Source organism: Lynx rufus, unplaced genomic scaffold (assembly GCF_022079265.1).
Source record: "Lynx rufus isolate CCGP_SWC_20201006 ecotype Redwood Valley unplaced genomic scaffold, mLynRuf1.p SCAF_8, whole genome shotgun sequence".
NCBI lineage: Eukaryota > Metazoa > Chordata > Mammalia > Carnivora > Felidae > Lynx > Lynx rufus.
In genome coordinates this window covers 90,597,538-90,616,481 of record NW_025814896.1, presented here as the reverse complement: position 1 = coordinate 90,616,481, position 18,944 = coordinate 90,597,538, and the positions used below count along the sequence as shown (strand labels likewise).

The 18,944-nt window shown below is 44.8% G+C and overlaps 1 protein-coding gene and 1 pseudogene across 5 annotated transcripts in view; one reads left to right on the top strand and one right to left on the bottom strand.

The window, feature by feature from the left end:
- Nucleotides 1–18,944, bottom strand: part of TET3 (tet methylcytosine dioxygenase 3) — a 107,209-nt gene that overhangs the window by 59,454 nt on the left and 28,811 nt on the right. The gene's annotated exons all lie outside the window — the stretch shown is intronic.
- LOC124504450 (uncharacterized) lies at nucleotides 5,514–5,612 on the top strand (annotated as a pseudogene).

The window sequence follows — 18,944 nt, the reverse complement described above, 5'->3', positions numbered from 1 at the left end:
CAGCACACTCTCAGGCCCAGCCACTATGCTGTGAGGTAGCCCAGGCCACATGCAAAGACTACCTGCAGGTGTCTGAGCTGACATTCTGAGAAGTCCCAGCCAATAGCTGCATCACCTGCCAAATGTGTGAGTAAAGGAATCCTTCAAGGATTTGAGCCCAGGGGTCAAGTTACCTCCAAGTTTTGAGCCTCCCCAGCTGAGGCCCTAAAAACATCAAGGGCCAGAGCCAAGCTTCCCATGCCATATCCTCCCTGACTTCTGAATCCAAGGGCTCCATGAGCATAATAAAATGATTGCTTTATGCCACTAAATTTTGGGGTGGCATTAAAAACCAGACTGTATTTCAGGAACATTAAGACGTTTATAAGTGAAAAAAGACAGACTATAAACAAATGCCCCAAAGCACATGAGTGCTGTGAAAACAGTGTGGAACCCAGGGTGGGGGGTCACTTCTATCTGGGCGGGTGAACAGGGGAGTCAGGAAAAGTCTCACTTTGAGGGCACCTGGCTGGCAAAACTACTCTGCAAAGCTATTCCTGTCCCAAATTTACAGATGAAGAAACTGAGGCTCAGAGAGTTTAAGGAACTTGTCCATGATGCACAGGTAATAGGAAATAAAGCCAGAATTTAGAATCAGGTCCACCTGTCTCCACGCTTCCTCCTTGGAGGTGTTCAAGTGGGAAGCCATGGCAGACAGGCTGTGGAGGATTCAGACACCTGTTGGGAGAATTAATTGTATGCTCATCACCATCTCTCCCAGCCCTGTGGTCCTTGATCTCGAGGTCATGAGTTTTGAGCCCCAAGTTGGGCATAGAGATTACTTAAAAAAAAAAAAAAATCTCAACTCAAAGTAACCTTGGGGATAGGCAGGTATTTTGGAGGAGGGGGAGGAGAAGGAATTCCTGGAGGAGGGAGAAGCATATGCAAAAGCACAGATTCTTGAGAAGGCCTGCAGGCCCAGGGAAAGGTTAAGCTGGGGAGCACTGCTTGAGCACGAAGTGTGGTGAGGACAGGCCTGTGGCTCACTGCAGAACTGATTTACCTTTTAGGAGGGGCAACCAAATGTCCCCGGGGAACTCAGACTGTAGGCTACAAGGCCGGCGGCCTAAAGACCAGTTAGGAGACGACACCAGGGTAAGGGCCTGAACTGAGTAAGGCAGCAGCAGGGAGATGAAGATGAACGACAGTGATGGGAAGAAATGATTAAATGTAGGGGGAAGAAACGGAACCAAGCGCCCCTGATGAAGTCCTTCTTCACCAGTCCTGCCCACCACAGGGTATGAACCAGACCCCACAGTCACCATGCACAGCCACCTTCTGTTGGGGGATCTCTTCCTGGGAGTATGACCAAGTACACTGCAAGCTCCTGCACTAAAGCTTCCATCACACTTTCAGAACCTGGCAGAGTACTCAGTAGATGTTCAGAAAGATCTGCTGCTTCTTCCTCCCAGGAGCTGGCAGCTAGCAGCCTTGAAAAGAGGGTCTGTGAAGCTCTGGGCAAAGCCGGCGGCGGCTCCTCTACTGGGCACCTGGCAACAACGTTCACACTATAGACGCCCGTGAAGCTGCCAGTGCCTTCAGGAATACCTTTGTCATAAGTGACTTAGGAACCTGACAACTCATCTTGGAACAGCCTGCCCCAACTCTGCCCTCCATAGAAAGGCCCACCAAAAGTGGGCCCCTTCTTATGGCCTCTTTCCAGGTATAAAACCTTGCCTTGACCTCCACATACCTACCTTATGTGGAGGTAGGGATCCACATACCCTACCTTACCCAGTCTGTTCCCTGCCTCACAGTGTGACTAGCAAGGCTCTGACCCATCCCAAGCTCAGCCTTGTCCAAGCTGGGGGTGCCCCTCAATGGGGGGACAACAGGGGCTTGTTACTACAAGACAGACTAAATCCCCTTCTCAGATCCAAGAAGAGTCTTAATCCCTCACCCCACTTCATGAAGACTTGCCAAGTGCATCCAGCATTGCCAGCCCATCCTCATGATTCTAACCCTGAGGGGACCCAGGTCTCCCTCCAGTGGTCTAGGAACCTCTATTGGGATTGGTCCCTGTACCCTGCCTAGTCGGGATTCCCAAGGTTCCTCCCACCTCCCCCTTTACAGCCAACTCCTTCTGCTCCCAATTCCCCATAGCTGGTCCCCCAGACATCTGCAGGTATTCAACAACAGCCCACCCTCCCCACCTGAGGGGCTCCAGAGAAGTATGAAACCACATCCCCAAACATCTCATTTTGTCTAGAACACAGGGAGAGCGGCAGAAAAATACTACATTTTTCCAAGTCTTTTCTGACTCTCAGACTATCAATACACTGAAACCAAATCAGCAATCCCCTATCAAAGGAAACAGAAGGAAGGAAGGAAGATAAAGACTACCATCTTGAGAGATCAAAGTCCTCGTTGACCATACCATCTCAGGGCCTCTAGGAAAGGAGGAGTCATAAGAGGCACAGAGTCCAGAGGGTTTTCTGCTGGCCGTCAGCACTTACACACCATGTTAGAAGAAACCTGTCTGGGAAGGTATATCCAGTCAGGATGAAAAAGCCTGCAGTCAATAAAGGCCAATGGCTGGGAGGTAGGGCCGGTCTAGGGTGCATCCTCTACGGTGGAATCTCCAAGAACGAATTCTCGTGGGATTCCAAGACAGTGGTGGCCGCTCCCCACCCAGCTGGCCAGTAGACCCCACCCAGCACTTTCCCGCCTCTGCCAGCAGCTCAGCTCCTCTGCCCTCCAGCAGCTGTTCAGGGGGTTGGACTTCCCAGCTCCGCCCTTTCCCCTAGTCCTAGAGGTCGGCAGCCAAGCCCTTCCTCCCCTCCCCCAATGTCTCATTGCACAGGGGCTGTATTTATGGCACGCTCCGTCTAGAGGTGATCAATTATTCATCTCTTAAGAGGATTCTCCCCTCCTGGGATTTACTGATGAAACAAATCTGTGAGTGGGGAAGGAGACTTTCAGGGGAGCCCTTTCAGGGGATGTGCGCGTGCGTGCGTGCGTGCGTGTGTGTGTGTGTGTGTGTGTGTGTGTGTGTATACACTGGCTAGCCCGGTCCCATGTCTGCACTCTCCACACCAAGCTCTCTGCAAACAGCAAATCTCGGGGGTTATGTCTAACTTCTGGAGACTGTCACGTATTGGCAAAGGGTGTTCCTGTATGAGGTGGGGGGGGGCAGTGGCTCTTGTGGTTAGTATGTACATATCAATAAAACACTTTAAAATCTAATTTTTTTTTCCTACTACAAATTGGATACAGATGTAGCAGATCTCTCAATGGCTGGGATGATGCTTGGGAAAAAGCTGAATTAGACTTGATGACCTCAGACCTAATTCCCTGAGCTCACCATATCTGGCAGAAGCACAGGCTGTCACTGTTCATGCCCTCTGCCCCAACAGTAATCAATGTGGTTTCAGGGAAGAAAGAAAGAGAAACTAGGAAAAGTCTAAGGACTCTGGTGGAACACTTTTAGACGGGCTGAGCATCATGCTAATCACTGCCCCCTCACTTATTTCCTCCAATCATCATAAACTTCTACAAGATAGAGATGTACCTCCACAGATGAGGACCCTGAACACAGAGAGGCTAAGTAACTTTCGCAAGATCACAAAGCAATCCAGAAGAGCACAGCGATTTTTAACCATTAAGTATTCCTAATCTCACTTCAGGAAATGTAAACAAAATAAGACAATTAAAGAAACAAAAAAGTTACATGTGCCAAAGATTTCCCCTGAAGCATTAACGGTAAAAAATTACAAATACCTTAAGTGTCCCAACAATAGGGGAATGGTTTTAAAGTGCTTTGTTAGTTCTTCTTCACAAAAAGAAAATGGGGAATAAACATATGAAAAAAAAAATACTCGACTCCATTAGTAATCAGAGAAATACAAAATAAGACCACTGTGAGACTCCATTTTATATTCTCTATATAGCATTTAGTTTTAGCTTAATTCTGCTGGTATACACTAGAGAAAAATCATCAATGTCCAATCGTTCCTAGTCTCACCGGCTATTTTTTTTTTTAATATTTTGTCTTTTAAGTAGTTTTTTTTAGTGTTTATTTTTGAGACAGCGAGCGAGAGAGTGAGCGAGTGGGGTAGGGCAGAGAGAGAGGGAGACACAGAATCCGAAAGCAGGCTCCAGGCTTTGAGCTGTCAGCACAGAGCCTGACGCAGGGCTCGAACTCATGAACCGCAAGATCATGACCTGAGCCGAAGCGGGACAGATGTTTAACCGACGGAGCCACCCAGGTGCCCTTCACTGGCTATTTCTGAAATAAGTACTGGTACAATGTCCATAGAATATGTTGTTATTTCTTTTATAAATACTTGTCTTAGGCCTTTTCTTCCACATGGCAACCTTTCTTTGGAAAATAAAGTACATAAATATTCATTCTTTCATCCTAATTGTTATTCTGTACATGTATTAGCATGCCTCTTTAGTTTACTTAGGGTAGGACAGGATGCTAAGATATCACTTGAAGTACAATCTTGGTTAATTGGAATCTAGCTTACTCTTATTTTAATAACTTTATTTTAATAAAATGAACAAGATCTCAAAATGAAGAAAAAAAAGACTGTTTAATTCATATTTTGCCCTCACCAGTTACTAGCTGTGTGAACTTCCACAAGTTAGTTAACCTGTGTCTCATTCCTTTATCTGTAAATCTGGGGTTAAAAGTTAACCTCTCTGTGCCTTTGTTTCCTCATCTGTATATCAGGGGTTAATAACAGTACCTAACCTCACAAGGTTGTCATGATTAAACAAATTAACACATGAAGAACACTTACAATAGTACCTAGCACCTAATAAGTCCCATGAAAGGGTACTTTTGTTTCACACGAAGTGCTGGTGGGGTTTAGCAGGAATTTTTTTTCTCACACACCACTAGTAGAGGGCAAAACAGAAGAACCATTTTGGAAAGGTTTGTGGTGTTTCTTTTAATGTTAAACATACCCATACCCCATCATCTTGCAATTCCACTCCCAGAGAAACTCTGCACACATGCATCAGGAGATGTGTACTCAAGGGTTCATCGCAGCATTACTCATAAAAACCAAATTGTGGAAATACGTTTAAGTGCCCACCAACCAGAGGGACAAAAGAATATTATACAGCAGTGCAAACAAATGAACCACAGGAACACAAACAAATCTCAGAAACTACACTGAGTTAAAAAAAAAAAAAAAGTAAGCCTCGGAAGACTATATATAGACTACCAATTCTACAAAGCTCAAACAAAAAAATAAAATTAAATGTATAAGATTTAATAAAATGTATGTAATTAAAACTTGTTTTTAAAGCAAGGGAATGATAAACACAAAATTCAAGGGATTGGTAACCTCGGTAAAGAAGGGGTACAGGGCTAGGGGAAACACCCAGGTGGTTTCAGTGATATTGGCAATGTTCTAGTTTTTATTTTGGGTAGGTACTTCACATGTGTGCATTATCATGCTTTATCTGTTTAATGTACGTAAAACACTAGGTCAAGTATGTTTCAAATAATATGTAAGAGTGCTCGCTTTGGTAGCACATACTAAAATTGGATACAGAGAAGATGAACATGGTCCCTACCCAAGGATGACACCCAAATAATACGTAAGAACAATTATAATACATACTACTTCATCAGTACATGTATAACTGCTTAAAACGATAAAAAAAAATAAGAACGTTTTGGGGTGCCTGGGTGGCTCAGTCGGTTAAGGGACCGGTTCTCGCTTTCAGCTCAGGTCATGATCTCAGAGTTCCTAAGTTCCAGGGCCAGGATGTCCAAACAGCCTAGCGTTTGCTCAGGGCTATGCTACAAGTGCAGAGCCTGCTTGGGATTCTCTTTCTCCCTCTCTCTCTGCTCCTGCCCAGCTCACGCTTGCATGCTCTTTCTCTCAAAATAAATAAGCAAACGTTAAAAAAAAAAAAAAGAACATTTTTATAAAAACACAGGGAAATGTCTGAAATGAAAAAAGAAACTCAAGAATGTACTTGTACTCATAAATAGATGCTTCCTGAGGGTTTTTATGACGGGGAAGTGTTTATACACTATTTGAAGTGGAAAAACGAAACAAGATTCAAAATATTGCCCAATTTAAGAATTCAGTTCTGTCCACGATGCACGCTTGTGCACACACACAAAACACCAAGGGAAAATACGCAGAAATGTTAACAATGCTCATCGCATGGTAGTATAGAATGGGAATATTTTCTTGTTCATAGCCCCCATAATTCATTTGAAGTATCAGATTTTTATTTAAGGGGAAAGTGTTAGAATAGAGTAGGTACAACACACCTGAAACCTCACACACACTACGCTTGAACAAAGACTGGAAGGGGGCTTCAGGGAGAGGAATTTGTGGATGAAGTTTCTTCTTGCTATTTCTGTTGCTACGGAGTTGTTTGTATTACCCATCTCCCCAACAGGCGCGCGCGCGCGCGCGCGCGCGCGCGCACACACACACACACACACACACACACACACAGAGGGAGGGAGGGAGGGAGGGAGGAGAGGAGGGGAGGGGAGGGGAGGGGAGGGGAGGGAGAAAGTAGGAAAAATCCTACAAGATGAGCGCACTCTGAAGGGGAAAACTGGGTGTGGGTGAGGTGGGGTGAGGAACCTGAAGTTCCCCGCCCATCAAAAGTTCTCTGTAGCTCGCTGTGCTCCCACCAAGGTCCAAGGTAAAGCCCCACCACGCAGCGCCCGCACGGAAGCCTCCTCCCCCAGCAGCGCCATCCTCCGCCGGAGCGACCCGGCAGCTGGCGGGGTGCGTGCTGGGTGGGGGCGGGGAGCCCAGTCCAGGCACCGCCCCCTGATCTGTGGCCAACGCGGCCAGCTCTCCCGACGGAAGCCCCTGCCTCGAGCAGCCGGTGGCGGCCCGGCCAGGGGCCAGCGGGGAGGAAATCGAGCCGACCACATCTGAGGCCTGGCGAAAGGCGCAGCAGCTGCCTCCGAAGCCGCCAGCGCACGAGAACCAGGGCAGGACGAAGAGGCGGCTCCTTGGCCAGACAGCAAAACACACACACACATAAACACACACACACGCACGCATACACGCACACGCACGCACGCGCCCCTCCAGCAGCCGCTGGGGCCATCGGCCAAGCCACGCAGTGCACGTCCAGACAAGCCCCCATCAACCCCCAGCGAGGCTGGGCACTCCCACAGCTCCACCCACCCGACTGCCCATACCCGGTTCTCACCACCCACCTCCCACCCCCAAGTCTAAACGTGGAGGAAATGAGAAAGCAAACCCGCCATCGCCACAGTCTGCTGAGCACCAACCCTGACCAACAGCCCCATGCACTTTCCCTAAAGGTACCCCAAAGCGTACAAAACCTACTGACCCTTCAGGTGTACCAAAGGACAAGGCTGATGATGAGAGCAGCTAACAGTTTTGAATGCCTCGTGCGAAACCGTGGATTAAGCAAGTACTTTCATGTCCAAATGTAACCTTTTCAAGTCTTCCAACAACCCAACATCCATTTTAGTGGATAAGCAAATAAATAAGGCACAGTTAAGGAACATACTCCAAGGCTCAACGCTGGTGAGAGGAAAGCCCAATCTAACAGCGGAGGGAAGTGTGCATGCCCCTGGCCAAGCTTCTCATCTATTAGAGAACGAGCTCCCTTATGTGCAGGGGAGTCTCACAATCCATGGATTTCAGCCTCCCTCGGACCCCTGTCAAGTGAGTTTGCCCCCAGTCATTCCTTTCTCAAGGACTCAAGAGGCCTTACATTTTTTCATTCAACAACAACAAAAACTTTAAGCCACCACCCAAAAATCTGGAGGAAAAGTAGATTTTGGCAGAGGGGCCTCCAGCCATCAGTCGTAAGACTGACTTCCCATGGTTGGCTAGGAAATGGAAAGGGGTGGGGGTGGCACTGCCACTTAGAAAAGCCTGGTGATGGGAAATTAGGGAATGCAGCTAAATTCTATTTATCCTAAACCCCTGGGGGAAAAAAAATCACTCAACATATCTCAGTATAAAGTCTCATTTATACTACTACTTTTTGGTTTCAATGGTAAAAATAAGCAAATAGGTAGATAGGTAAGTAGGCAGATACATGTATCAAAGGCAATAAAGATCCTGCCATCTCGCTCCTAGGAATTCAGGCTTATAAATTTGCACTTCAAAAAATGTTCTCTACACATTAGTGAAAATTGAAAACTCTGGATGAGGGGAACAGTTTGGTACATAACACAATTCAATGGAATATTATACAGTCATCAAAAACCATAAAGTATGAACACCAAGGAAATGCTAAAATGGACAGTAAAAATAGAATACCACACTATATGAAGGTTATTACTACAACTATGTAAAACCATGCAGAAAAATGACAAAAGAGGGAAGACAGTCTTTTTAAAAAGCAGAAACAGCTAGAGTGACCCCATAGAATAATAAAATTTCACCTACTGATGCCATCAGCACATCATAACAATCACAGCTGTCATACATGCATACATATGTATTAATTCACGTATCCTTCCAACAAACGTGCGTTGAGTACTTTCAACATGAATGCTACTTTTAGGCACTGGGGACGCAGCAGTGAATGAGCAGTCTCTGCCTCATGAACAGAGACTTTTTAGATGTTTGGATTTGTCTTAGATCTCATTCAAAGGAAAGTTCCTTTAGGACAGACCCGTACCACTATCTCTAAAATGTGTATGGCAGCATTAATCTATGGTATGCACTCTGTGGCTTTGAATAGGTGATGAAAGCATTGAAAACTGATACTAATTACAAGTTTATCTCTGAATGAAGCTGCCCTTTGTGCGGTTACTGTTAGAATATCACAGCCACTCTAAAACTCATTACAGAGCCAAGGAAAACTCTGGTGGATGACCCAAAAGAATAAAGAGAGGTCCTAAAAATAGAATGATAAGAAAGGTAAAGAAGAGGTTCAACAGAAGACGCCGAGGGAGGTGGAAGAACAGGAGTTTCTGTCCCTGAAAAGTGGAAAGTAAGTAAAAACTAGGAGCTCCCATTTCCCAGAGACAACTACAGTTTACATCTGGTGCCTTTTTTTCCTATGCAACATGTACTTCGTTTATAAAATTGGGATCACTGGGGGCGCCTGGGTGGCTCAGTCGGTTAAGCGTCCGACTTCGGCTCAGGTCATGATCTCGTGGTCCGTGAGTTCGAGCCCCGTGTCGGGCTCTGTGCTGACTGCTCAGAGCCTGGAGCCTGTTTCAGATTCTGTGTCTCCCTCTCTCTGACCCTCCCCCGTTCATGGTCTGTCTCTCTCTATCTCAAAAATAAATAAATGTTAAAAAAAATTAAAAAATAAAAATTAAAAAAAATAAAATAAAATTGGGATCACTGAATATATTCTGGGTTTTTAAATGTTTTTTAATTTCGGTTTTAAATAAATTCAGGGTTTCTTCCCTTACTGTATCATAGGTATTTTCATAGTGTCAACTCTTCTTCAAGAGTTTCACTGCAGACAGCTGCACTGCCTTCCCTGGCACGTTTGTGGGGTACACACACAAACGGTATACGTATATAGAACACACGCAGGGCATACATATAGCCCCTCAAGTGAATGCCGAGGTTCCCTTGTGTTTTTGTTGCATTCCCATGGCACAGACTGACTACGGGGGTAGTTTCTTTCCTTATCCTCCTGCCTCTGTTTGGGGTTGTGATTTCTCTGAGGACAGGAATGGACAGTTGGCACAAGTCAGGGCTCTGGTCAGCTGAATGGGTAGACGCTACCAGCCCCAAAGGCTGTAGGTAACAACCCTGACAACAAGTAGGATTTAACTCACGTTAGTACAAGCGTTTCATCTCATTTCAGTGACAGTTCACTAGTTATGTTTCTGATCTGCCTTTGGGGAGGAATATTACATAGCCATAAAAAGGAATGATGTCCTGGTACATGGTACAACATAGATGAACCTTGAAAATATCACATTAAGTGAAAAAGTCAGACACGAAAGGCCACATACTGTATGACTGCATTTACATGAAACGTCCAGATTAAGCAAATCCATAGAGACAAAAAGACTAGTGGTTGCCGGAGAACAAGGATGAGGTAAATGCTATTGAGTAGTTTCTTTTTGAGGTGATGGAAATGTTCTGAAAGAGAAGTGATGGTTGCACAACTCTCAATATACTCAAAACCACTGAATTATACACCTTACATGGTATGTGAATTAAATCGCAATAAAACTGTAATTAAAAAAAAATCTTTTCAAGAAAACCTACATCTCCATTTCTGTAAGAAGCTTCAGGACAAAAGCAGAAAAAACATGTGCTCAAGAGAGGATGGCTGAGCTAGTGAGCCCACTGCAAAGGTGAAGGGTAAGGGACAGAGGAATGTCAGGAACCTTAATGGAAACTCTTCTTTGTAACTCTTTCACAAGGATCTGACACTTCCTTTATTTCCCCATTGGGTCACAGTGAAAGTGAAAACAAGGGAGATCTTAACTCGGGGTGAGTGCTGGTGGTCAGGAGGGGGAGACCACCTTCCACTCCACCACCACACTTAGAAAGGAAAAGCTCTTCAGCACAGCAGGGGCATGGTACCTCCTATGAGGCGCAGAAAGCAGGCTGGTGTGGCCACGAGCTGTGTGCTGAGAAAGAAAGAGATGGCCACTGAAGATGCATAGGAAGGGCCCCCAAAACCAAGAATCACTGACATAAACTCCACTGATCAGCTGAGCAGTCTTAGGCAACAGTCATGACATATAGGTTGGTTCAAAAGGTCCTTACTGAAGAAGGAGGAAAACAAGAATGAGAAGAAGAAAAATTGGGAAAGGGTATCTGCAAGAGGTTGAGTAAAATTAAAGCAAATAAGACAGAGAATATATATTAAGCAATCAGCATGCCCTTAAAAAGCGTAATGCAAACCATTTTGTTGAAAAAACGAATCATGTTTTTAATATCCACAATATAAGAGGGTACTGCTACTGCCAGATAACCTTGCAGTCAACTACCTGCTAAGTGTTCCCCCTGTCATGTGAATGACTGCTCTAGAACCTCCCCGGGAGGAGCTGGGGCAGGTGAGCAGGTGACTTACATCCTCAGGCCCAGCTTCAAGACATATCCCGAGCTCCCACTTCAGCTGGAGATGAACAAGTCCTAGCCACCAACCCCAAAACTGCCAGGGGAGGGAGATTAAAAATCACATCCCCAACCCAAGGGTGTCACTCCTCAGAAAGCAGCTGCCGTGCCCCACCCAAGGCCACAATCCTTGCTCCTCAGCTTGTTCTCAAGGGAAAGGCTGGACCAGTTTTAAAGTCCCTCTGTCTCCCCAGCTATGGCCTTGATCTCTGGCCAACACCGAATCAGCTAGGAAAGGGGTGGGGGTGGGGCGCTGTGGCCTGGCACTACAAAGACAGAGGGGCAAAGCCAAAGGCAGAAGGCGGCAGGTGGCTGATGATAAAGACCTAGCAGCAAGGTATTCACCTGGAGCTGGGGGGCATGTGAGCAGGACAGCACTTCAGCAGAGATACCAGCTGGCCAGCCCCACTTTTCTAAGATTGTCTTACACAGCCCTGGATAAGTCATTTTATCTCTAGGCCTCAAATTCTTCATCTGCTTTTAAAAAATTCTTTATAAATGTCAGGAAAATCTGAGGATCTGCTCTAGATTGAAGGAGACAAAGAAACCTGAGCACACAGAATATGTGTGACCTGGGTTTGTTTTTTTTTCCTACAAAAGGTTGTGACAATGGGGAAAATTTGAACAAAGCCTATAGATTAGTTTATTAATGTTAATGTTAGTGTTCGTAAAGTCTGTAGATCAGGTAGTGTATCTATGTTAATTTCCTGAGTTTGATCATGGCACTGCAGTTTTTTATGTGATTTTAGAAAATTCACATTCGGGACACCTGGCTGGATCATTCGGTAGAACATGTGACTGTTGATCTTGAGGTTGTAAATTCAGGCCCCGTGTTGGGTGTGGAGATTACTTAAAAAATAAAATCTAAAAAAAAAAAAAAAAAAAAAAAAAAAAAAAGAAGAAGGGACACCTGGGTGGCTTAGTTGGTTAAGAATCAGATTCTTGATTTCAGCTCAGGTCATTATCTAATGGTTTGTGAGTTCGAGCCCCACACTGGGCTCTGCACTGAGGGCAAGGAGCCTGCTTGGGATTCTTGGGATTCTCGGTCTCCCTCTGTCTCTGCCCCTCCCCCGCCTGCATGCGTGCTCTAGCTCTCAAAAATAAATAAATAAACATTAAAAAAGAAAATCCACACTCAAGTAGTTAGAAGTGAAAGGCATCATGTCTGCTACTTACTTTCAAATGGTTCAAATAAAAATTACGGAGAAAAAGAAAACAAAGCAAATGTAGTAAAATGTTAACATTTGGAAATCTGAGTGAAGAGAATTCTTTGGACGATCCTTGCAACTCTTCTGAAACTCTGAAAGTATGCCAAAATCAAAATAGTTTTTAAAAGAATTATGTTACTAGATGATTGCTAAGACTCTTCTAGTTTCTGTAAAAAGGTAACATTCTCCACATTTTACAGACAAGGAACAGGAAACAGGAAGAGGTCAGCTCCTCAGCAGCAGGAGGGTTCTACAACTAGGGTCTCTGACTCAAGTCCTCCCTCCACCCAACCCCCAGATCTTCCTACCAGCAAAGGACAATGAGGCCCAGATACCACCTCAGATACTGGACAAGAACCTCAGAGCATAAGGCAATTAAGAAAGGGGCCACCTGGACAATGTCCGGGAGGCTGTCAAGAGAAGCAGAAAGCTTCGGAAAACAGACCACCCTGCTCTCCTCCCAAGATCCCTGCCCTCCACATGCACAGGGCACAGACAGTTCCTCTCATGCACACCCCACAGGCTAACCAGAGGCTTCAGCAACACGAGTGCACAAACTCCACCAGAACACAGCCTGGACAGGCAAGCAGGGCAGCCCTCAGCCCCTCTGACGGAAATAACACAACATCTGGAAATCCTGTCAGTCTCCTAAATAAATCTAGAGTCAAGGGGGAAAAAAGAAATAAAAATCACAATTACATTGATTTACTATTTATGCTACCTGTATGGGTCATGGTAAGTATGTACATTAACTATCATTAGTATATAAACTGATATGGGTATAAAAATAGAGTGGTTTCTGTGGAAAAAAGTCACAACTGCAGATGTGAAGAGAAATGTCAATGAAAACAACTATTAACAGGGAAAAATTCTATATCCTTCTAAAACTGCTTCTATAAATAACTTTTGGTAAATATGAAGGAAATAAGTTAAGGCTCAATCCAAGAAGTTAGAAAATAAAAACTTTAAAAATGTAGGAAAGGAGCACCTGGCTGGCTCAGTCAGAGGAACATGCTGCTTTTGATCTCAGGGTCGTGAGTTTGAGCCCCATGTGGGATGTAGAGATTACTTAAATAAAACTTTAAAAAAATAAAAATAAATAAAAATGTAGGAAAAAGGAATCAGTAGACAGAAATAGTTGATTAGAAAACAAAATGTAGTAGTATTTATAAATGGAATCTAAGAGATGGCTCTCCAAAAGGCCATTAAAATAAACAAACTTCTGGCAAAGCGATCATTTGAAAAATAAAAATATAAATAAACAGGGCTGAGTTGCCTGGGTGGCTCAGTCGGTTAAGCGTCTGACTTTGGCTCAGTTCATGATCTCACGGTCCGTGGGTTCAAGCCCTGCACTGGGCTCTGTGCTGACATCTCAGAGCCTGAAGCCTGCTTGGGATTCTGTGTGTGTGTGTGTGTGTGTGTGTGTGTGTGTGTGTGTGTGTGTGTGTCTCTCTGACGCTCTGCTGCTTGTGCTCTCTTTCTCTCTCAAAAATAAATAACATCAAAAAAAATTTTTTTAAATATATATAGGGGTGCCTGGTTGACTCAGTCGGTTAAGCGTTGGACTTTGGCTCAGGTTATCATCTCACAAGCCCCACGTCGGGCTCCATGCTGACAGCTCAAAGCCTGGAGCCTGCTTCAGATTCTGTGCCTCCTTCTCTCTCTGCCCCTCCCCTAGCTCATGCGCGCGCTCTCTCTCTCTCTCTCTCTCCAAAATAAACAAACATTAAAAAACATTTTTTAAAATATATATATAAACAATGTTGGAAATGTGAAAAGGAATATAACTATTATCAGTAAATAAGACATGAAATGCATTACTAAAAGCTTTGAAAATATTAATGAAAGGACAATTTTCAAAGAAGAGGTAGAAATATTGAAAGTATCAATCACCAGACAAGTAGAAATGTATCAGAGAACTACCTCCCCCCAAAAGGGCACCACGCCCAGTAGTTATTACATTATTTTTCTAGCTCATAAAAATGGTGATCTCTTTTATTCTTTCATTTAATTCTCCCAGATCCCTATGAGGTAAGCACTATCTCTCTGTTTCACAGAAAAGGAATCCAAGGGCTCAGAGAGGCTAAAGCATGGTCTCTAAGTCACTGAGCCACACGTGGCTAACCTGGGACTCAGTCCCACAGCCTGACATTTCTGGGGTAAAGCCCAGAAAATTCTGTGTTCCAAAATGCTCAAGCACCTCTGTGATCAGCCAGGGTTAGAAACTTCTGGGCCCTTGCTACTTCGAGTGTGGGCCAACAAATAGCAGCATCAACCCCACCTGAAAGCTTGTTAGAAATGCAGAATCTCCTCTCTCTCTGGCCCCTCCCTCCCCCACTCAGAAAGAAAGAGAAAGAAGGAAGGAAGGAAGGAAGGAAGGAAGGAAGGAAGGAAGGAAGGAAGGAAGAAGGGGGAAGGGAAGGAAAAAGAAAGAAATGCAGAATCTCAGGCCCCACCCCAGACCTGCTGCATTGGAAAATGCATTGTAAAGAGATTCCCAGGTGATCTGGATGAACATTAAAATGTGAGAAGCACTGGTCTGTCCTATATCCACCTGCCCAATCTCCTTCAATTCCTTTTAAAATCTGCAAAAACAGTGCCTGTTCTGTGTAGCACAACCAAAAATATCAGTCAATAAGTCAACTGACAAACAACCGGAACTAGATTTGGTCGTATAACCATGTACAAAAAAAGTGTGACAAAATAAAACATTAAAAAATTAAAAGAAATGTCTAACATTTATCAAGGTCTGATAAAGACTTAATGCCACTAATATATGAAACTCTTACTAACCCATAACAACACACCAAAAAATGGGCAAAAGAAATAAAAATATATTCACATAGAAGTGCCAATCCAACTAAACACAGCAATAAGAGATTTCAAATGTTATGCCAATTTTTATACCAATTAAAAAATAAAGGTTTTAAAACAAACATGTATTATTTTGTTGATAATCAGGGGGAAGATCAATTAAAATTAAAAAAAAACATATATATGATGGTTCTAGAAACACCAAAATATTAATAGGAATTCTAAGTGGTAAAATTATAGATGTTTCACTTTCTCCATTTGTTTATCTGAACTTCCTAGTTTTTCTGCAATGGATCTGTATTCTTTGTAACAGACAACAACAAAAACGTTTTACCTATTTCCTAGAGCCTGACCTTATTCTGAAATTTAACAGCTTTTACACTTAGTCTCTTGGCTTTTCACGAGCCTTTGAACAATATTTGGCCTTTTCACAAATCAGTCTTACAGGCATGTCCTCTCAATCATCAAGTGCTGGAACCCCAAATAAACAGAGCCTTTTTACATTACTCTGCACCCTGGCAATACTCCAACCCCAGTGGGCACGGGAATCGCCTGTAGGAAGCCGGCTACAGATGCAGACCCCCAGGTCCTACCCTTAGAGATCAACCCTGTGTGTCCACAGAGGGGATATGGACACAGGTGGTACCCCAACTACCTTTTGAGAAGCCCCCCCGCCTGCCAACAACCCTATGGGAGGGTAAGTGCAAAAAAGGGGAAAGTCTCAACTGGTTTAGAAATTGGGTGAACCGAGGGTCTTACAGGTTGTCAGGCAACAGGGTTCTCTTTCCACCCCTCCCCCTGCCGTGTGCGCACACAGGCTTGACCAGTCAACGGTCAGTGCTTCTGCTCTTTAAAGAGGGCAACAAGTGGGCAGGGGTAGGAAAAGGCTTCTCCAACAGGTGAGCTGAAGCCCTGAGGAGCCCTGCGTCGCAGCCTCCCTGCCAGAATGCGCTCTGCTCCGGGAGAAGGCATTTGGAACGGCTCCACGGGTTCACGGAGGTCCATCTGTCAGAGTTTCTGCTCGGCACCCTGAGAAGGCGGCTCCTCCAGAGCTGGCAAAGATGCAACCTGGCTGCCACGAGGGACCCTGGGACCTGGCATGGCACTGGCGGGGCCCGTGATGACCTCCTGCAGCCCTGGGGCTGCTCCCCTGCCCTAGGTAGGCAGTAGGAGAGGGAGTAAGGCACGGGTGGGGTGGGGGCCCAGGGAAGTACATCCCCTCCCTCCTGGACCTCTTGGGCATCCCTTGGTTCCACTGTTTCCCAGGGGACTCTGGCAGAAGAGCCAGAGAAAGCGCTGCTCTCAGCTATGCCGCATGAACATGAGAGAGGAGAATGAGCACAGACCACTGGCTAAATGCGAACCGTTCACCGCTGCTGCAAACACAACCTGGTGACACACTGAACCAGATGCACCACGGCTGTTACTGAGATTGGGAAGCTCCCAGCCCACCTCTAACTGGCGTTTCTTTTACATACACAAGCCGAGTTGAGCCCTCCCCCACCTTCTTTTTAGGCAGGGCCAGAGGCAGGAATCTGACAGCAGCAGGGATTCCCACGCCTCCCAGTCTGTAGCCTGATGCCCCAGGGAAGGAGGTTCGCAGGTCCCGGTGGACACAGCCCTTCCTAGGCAGGCAGGCAGCTCCAACTCCATCCTCGTTCTTGGGGCAGCAGAGACCAGGGACCAGCTCCTATGGCACAAGTGCCATGGGGTCAGGACAGAGGGGCTTGCGCTGGCCAGCTCCATCAAGAGCTAGTGCCTCTCTAGGGGCACCTGAGTGGCTCAGTCAGCTAAGTGTCCGAGTCTTGATTTTGGCTCAGGTCATGATCTCACACTTTGTGCGATCGAGCCCCACAGGGGATCTGCACTGACAGCGCAGAGCTTGCTTGAGATTCTGTCGCTCCCTCTCTCTCTGCACCTCCTCCACTCGAGTGTACTCGCATGCACACGTGTGTGCTCTCTCTCAAAAATAAACATTAAAAAAAACCTAGCGCCACTCATTCCCCAGTTACAAGTAGAAGCTTAAAATGCAAATGTGATGGGAAAGGTTAGCACATTGATAGGCTTTACCTAGAAGATATGTGATGGAGGTCTTAGACTCTGGAGAACAGTAGGGCAAAGAAGAAAGATGCCAGCTTCCTCAAGAAAGGAGACCAGGCACACAGAAGTGGAGCCAATTTCACAAGTGGTCTTTATAAGCTCCACTTTCACCTCCATGAATCTCCATCCCCAGAGAGCAGCCGCAGGTAAGTCTGTGTTTTATGCTACCTTCAGGTGTCTGGGAACCGAGGAGGCAAGTCTCCCTACTAGTTAGTACTAATGAGAGTTAATGACAAGTGGGCTGTTGGTCTCAGGGTAATTATAAGGTGTGGGTTCACAGGACTCCTCCCTAATGTCTGCCTGTGGGAAAACAGCCCAGGACCTTCTTTTTGCCGTGGGGATCAGGCAGGTGCCCCATCTCTGTTATCCAGCTCACAGCCTCCAGGCTTGCAGCCAGGGCTGCTTTAGATTCTGCTCCTCAGACTGGCCCAGGTTGTCACACTTTGAGGAGGTGAAGCTCATTGCCTCTCTCATCAATTTGGTTCTACAGCCTTCATTAAAAGGATTTACTGCATGCTAGGCTTTGTGCCAGGTACTGGGAAACGAAATCGAGTAAGAAGAGCACCTCACCACAGAAACTCATACGAGGCCCTAAAGTACTGTCGCAGAGGTACCAACTTCGTGCATGGGGAATGGGGGAATGAGGGAATGAGGGGCTGCTGGCGCCCAGGGAGTGGGAGTGTTAGGGACCGTATCACAGAGCAGGGGACAAAAACCAGAACATTTCCACTATGTAATGTGTAACACAGGGGCACCTGGCTGGCTCAGTCGGAGTAGCATGCGACTCTTGATCTCAGGAATGTGAGTTCAAGCCCCATGCTGGGAGTAGAGATTACTTAACTAAATAAAAAAATTTTTAAGAGTGTAATAGAAAAAGTCTCATTCAGTACAGCAATAACAAGACCTACAACATCCTAGAAATGAACCTAATGAGAAGTGTGTAAGAGCCAAAACTTTAAAACTCGGGTTGACACACAAAAAAGACTAGAATAGATGGAAAGATATACTTCCCATTTCCTGGATACAAAGACTCGTTGTAAAGCTCTCCAGTCTCCCCCAAATAACCTATAAATTCCATGTAATTCCAACAGAAAAATCACACTTTTCACAGAACTTGACAAGTTGTTTATAAACTTACTTGGAAAAGGAAATACAAAAGAAAAGCCAAAAAAAAGTGGAAAAAATGAGTTTTGGTTTTTTTTAACCCAACTGTTATATAAAAACTGCAGTAATTAAGACAATAAAATACTGACATAGAATCAGCCAAATACTTCAATGGAACTGAAGAGAGGCCCATGAGTGTGTAAGGTAGAATTATAAACCATTTGGGAAACTGTAAATATTCAATGAATAAACTAGAGATAATAGGCTTTCTGAGAAAAATTCAATCCCTATCTTAAATCATATACAAAAATTAATCTTGAACAAGTGACCAAAAAAACATATGTACAAATAGGTAAATTACCACATCATTTATAATTGCAAAAAAATGGAACTGTACATGTCCATCAATAGGAGTCAATTTAATTACAACAAACCTGTAAAATGAAAGATTCCACAGCCTCTTAAAAGGCTAAAAGAGACATACTGCCATGGAAGGACATCCTTCCATGGTAAAGTAGTAAGCTCAGATACTCATTCTAAAGTCTAGAAAGATATGTATGAATTATTAATAGAGATTACAATAGGATGGAGGAGAAATAGCAATCTTCAGTTTCTAATTTATATACTTTTATATTATTTGAGTTCATTAAATGGGCAT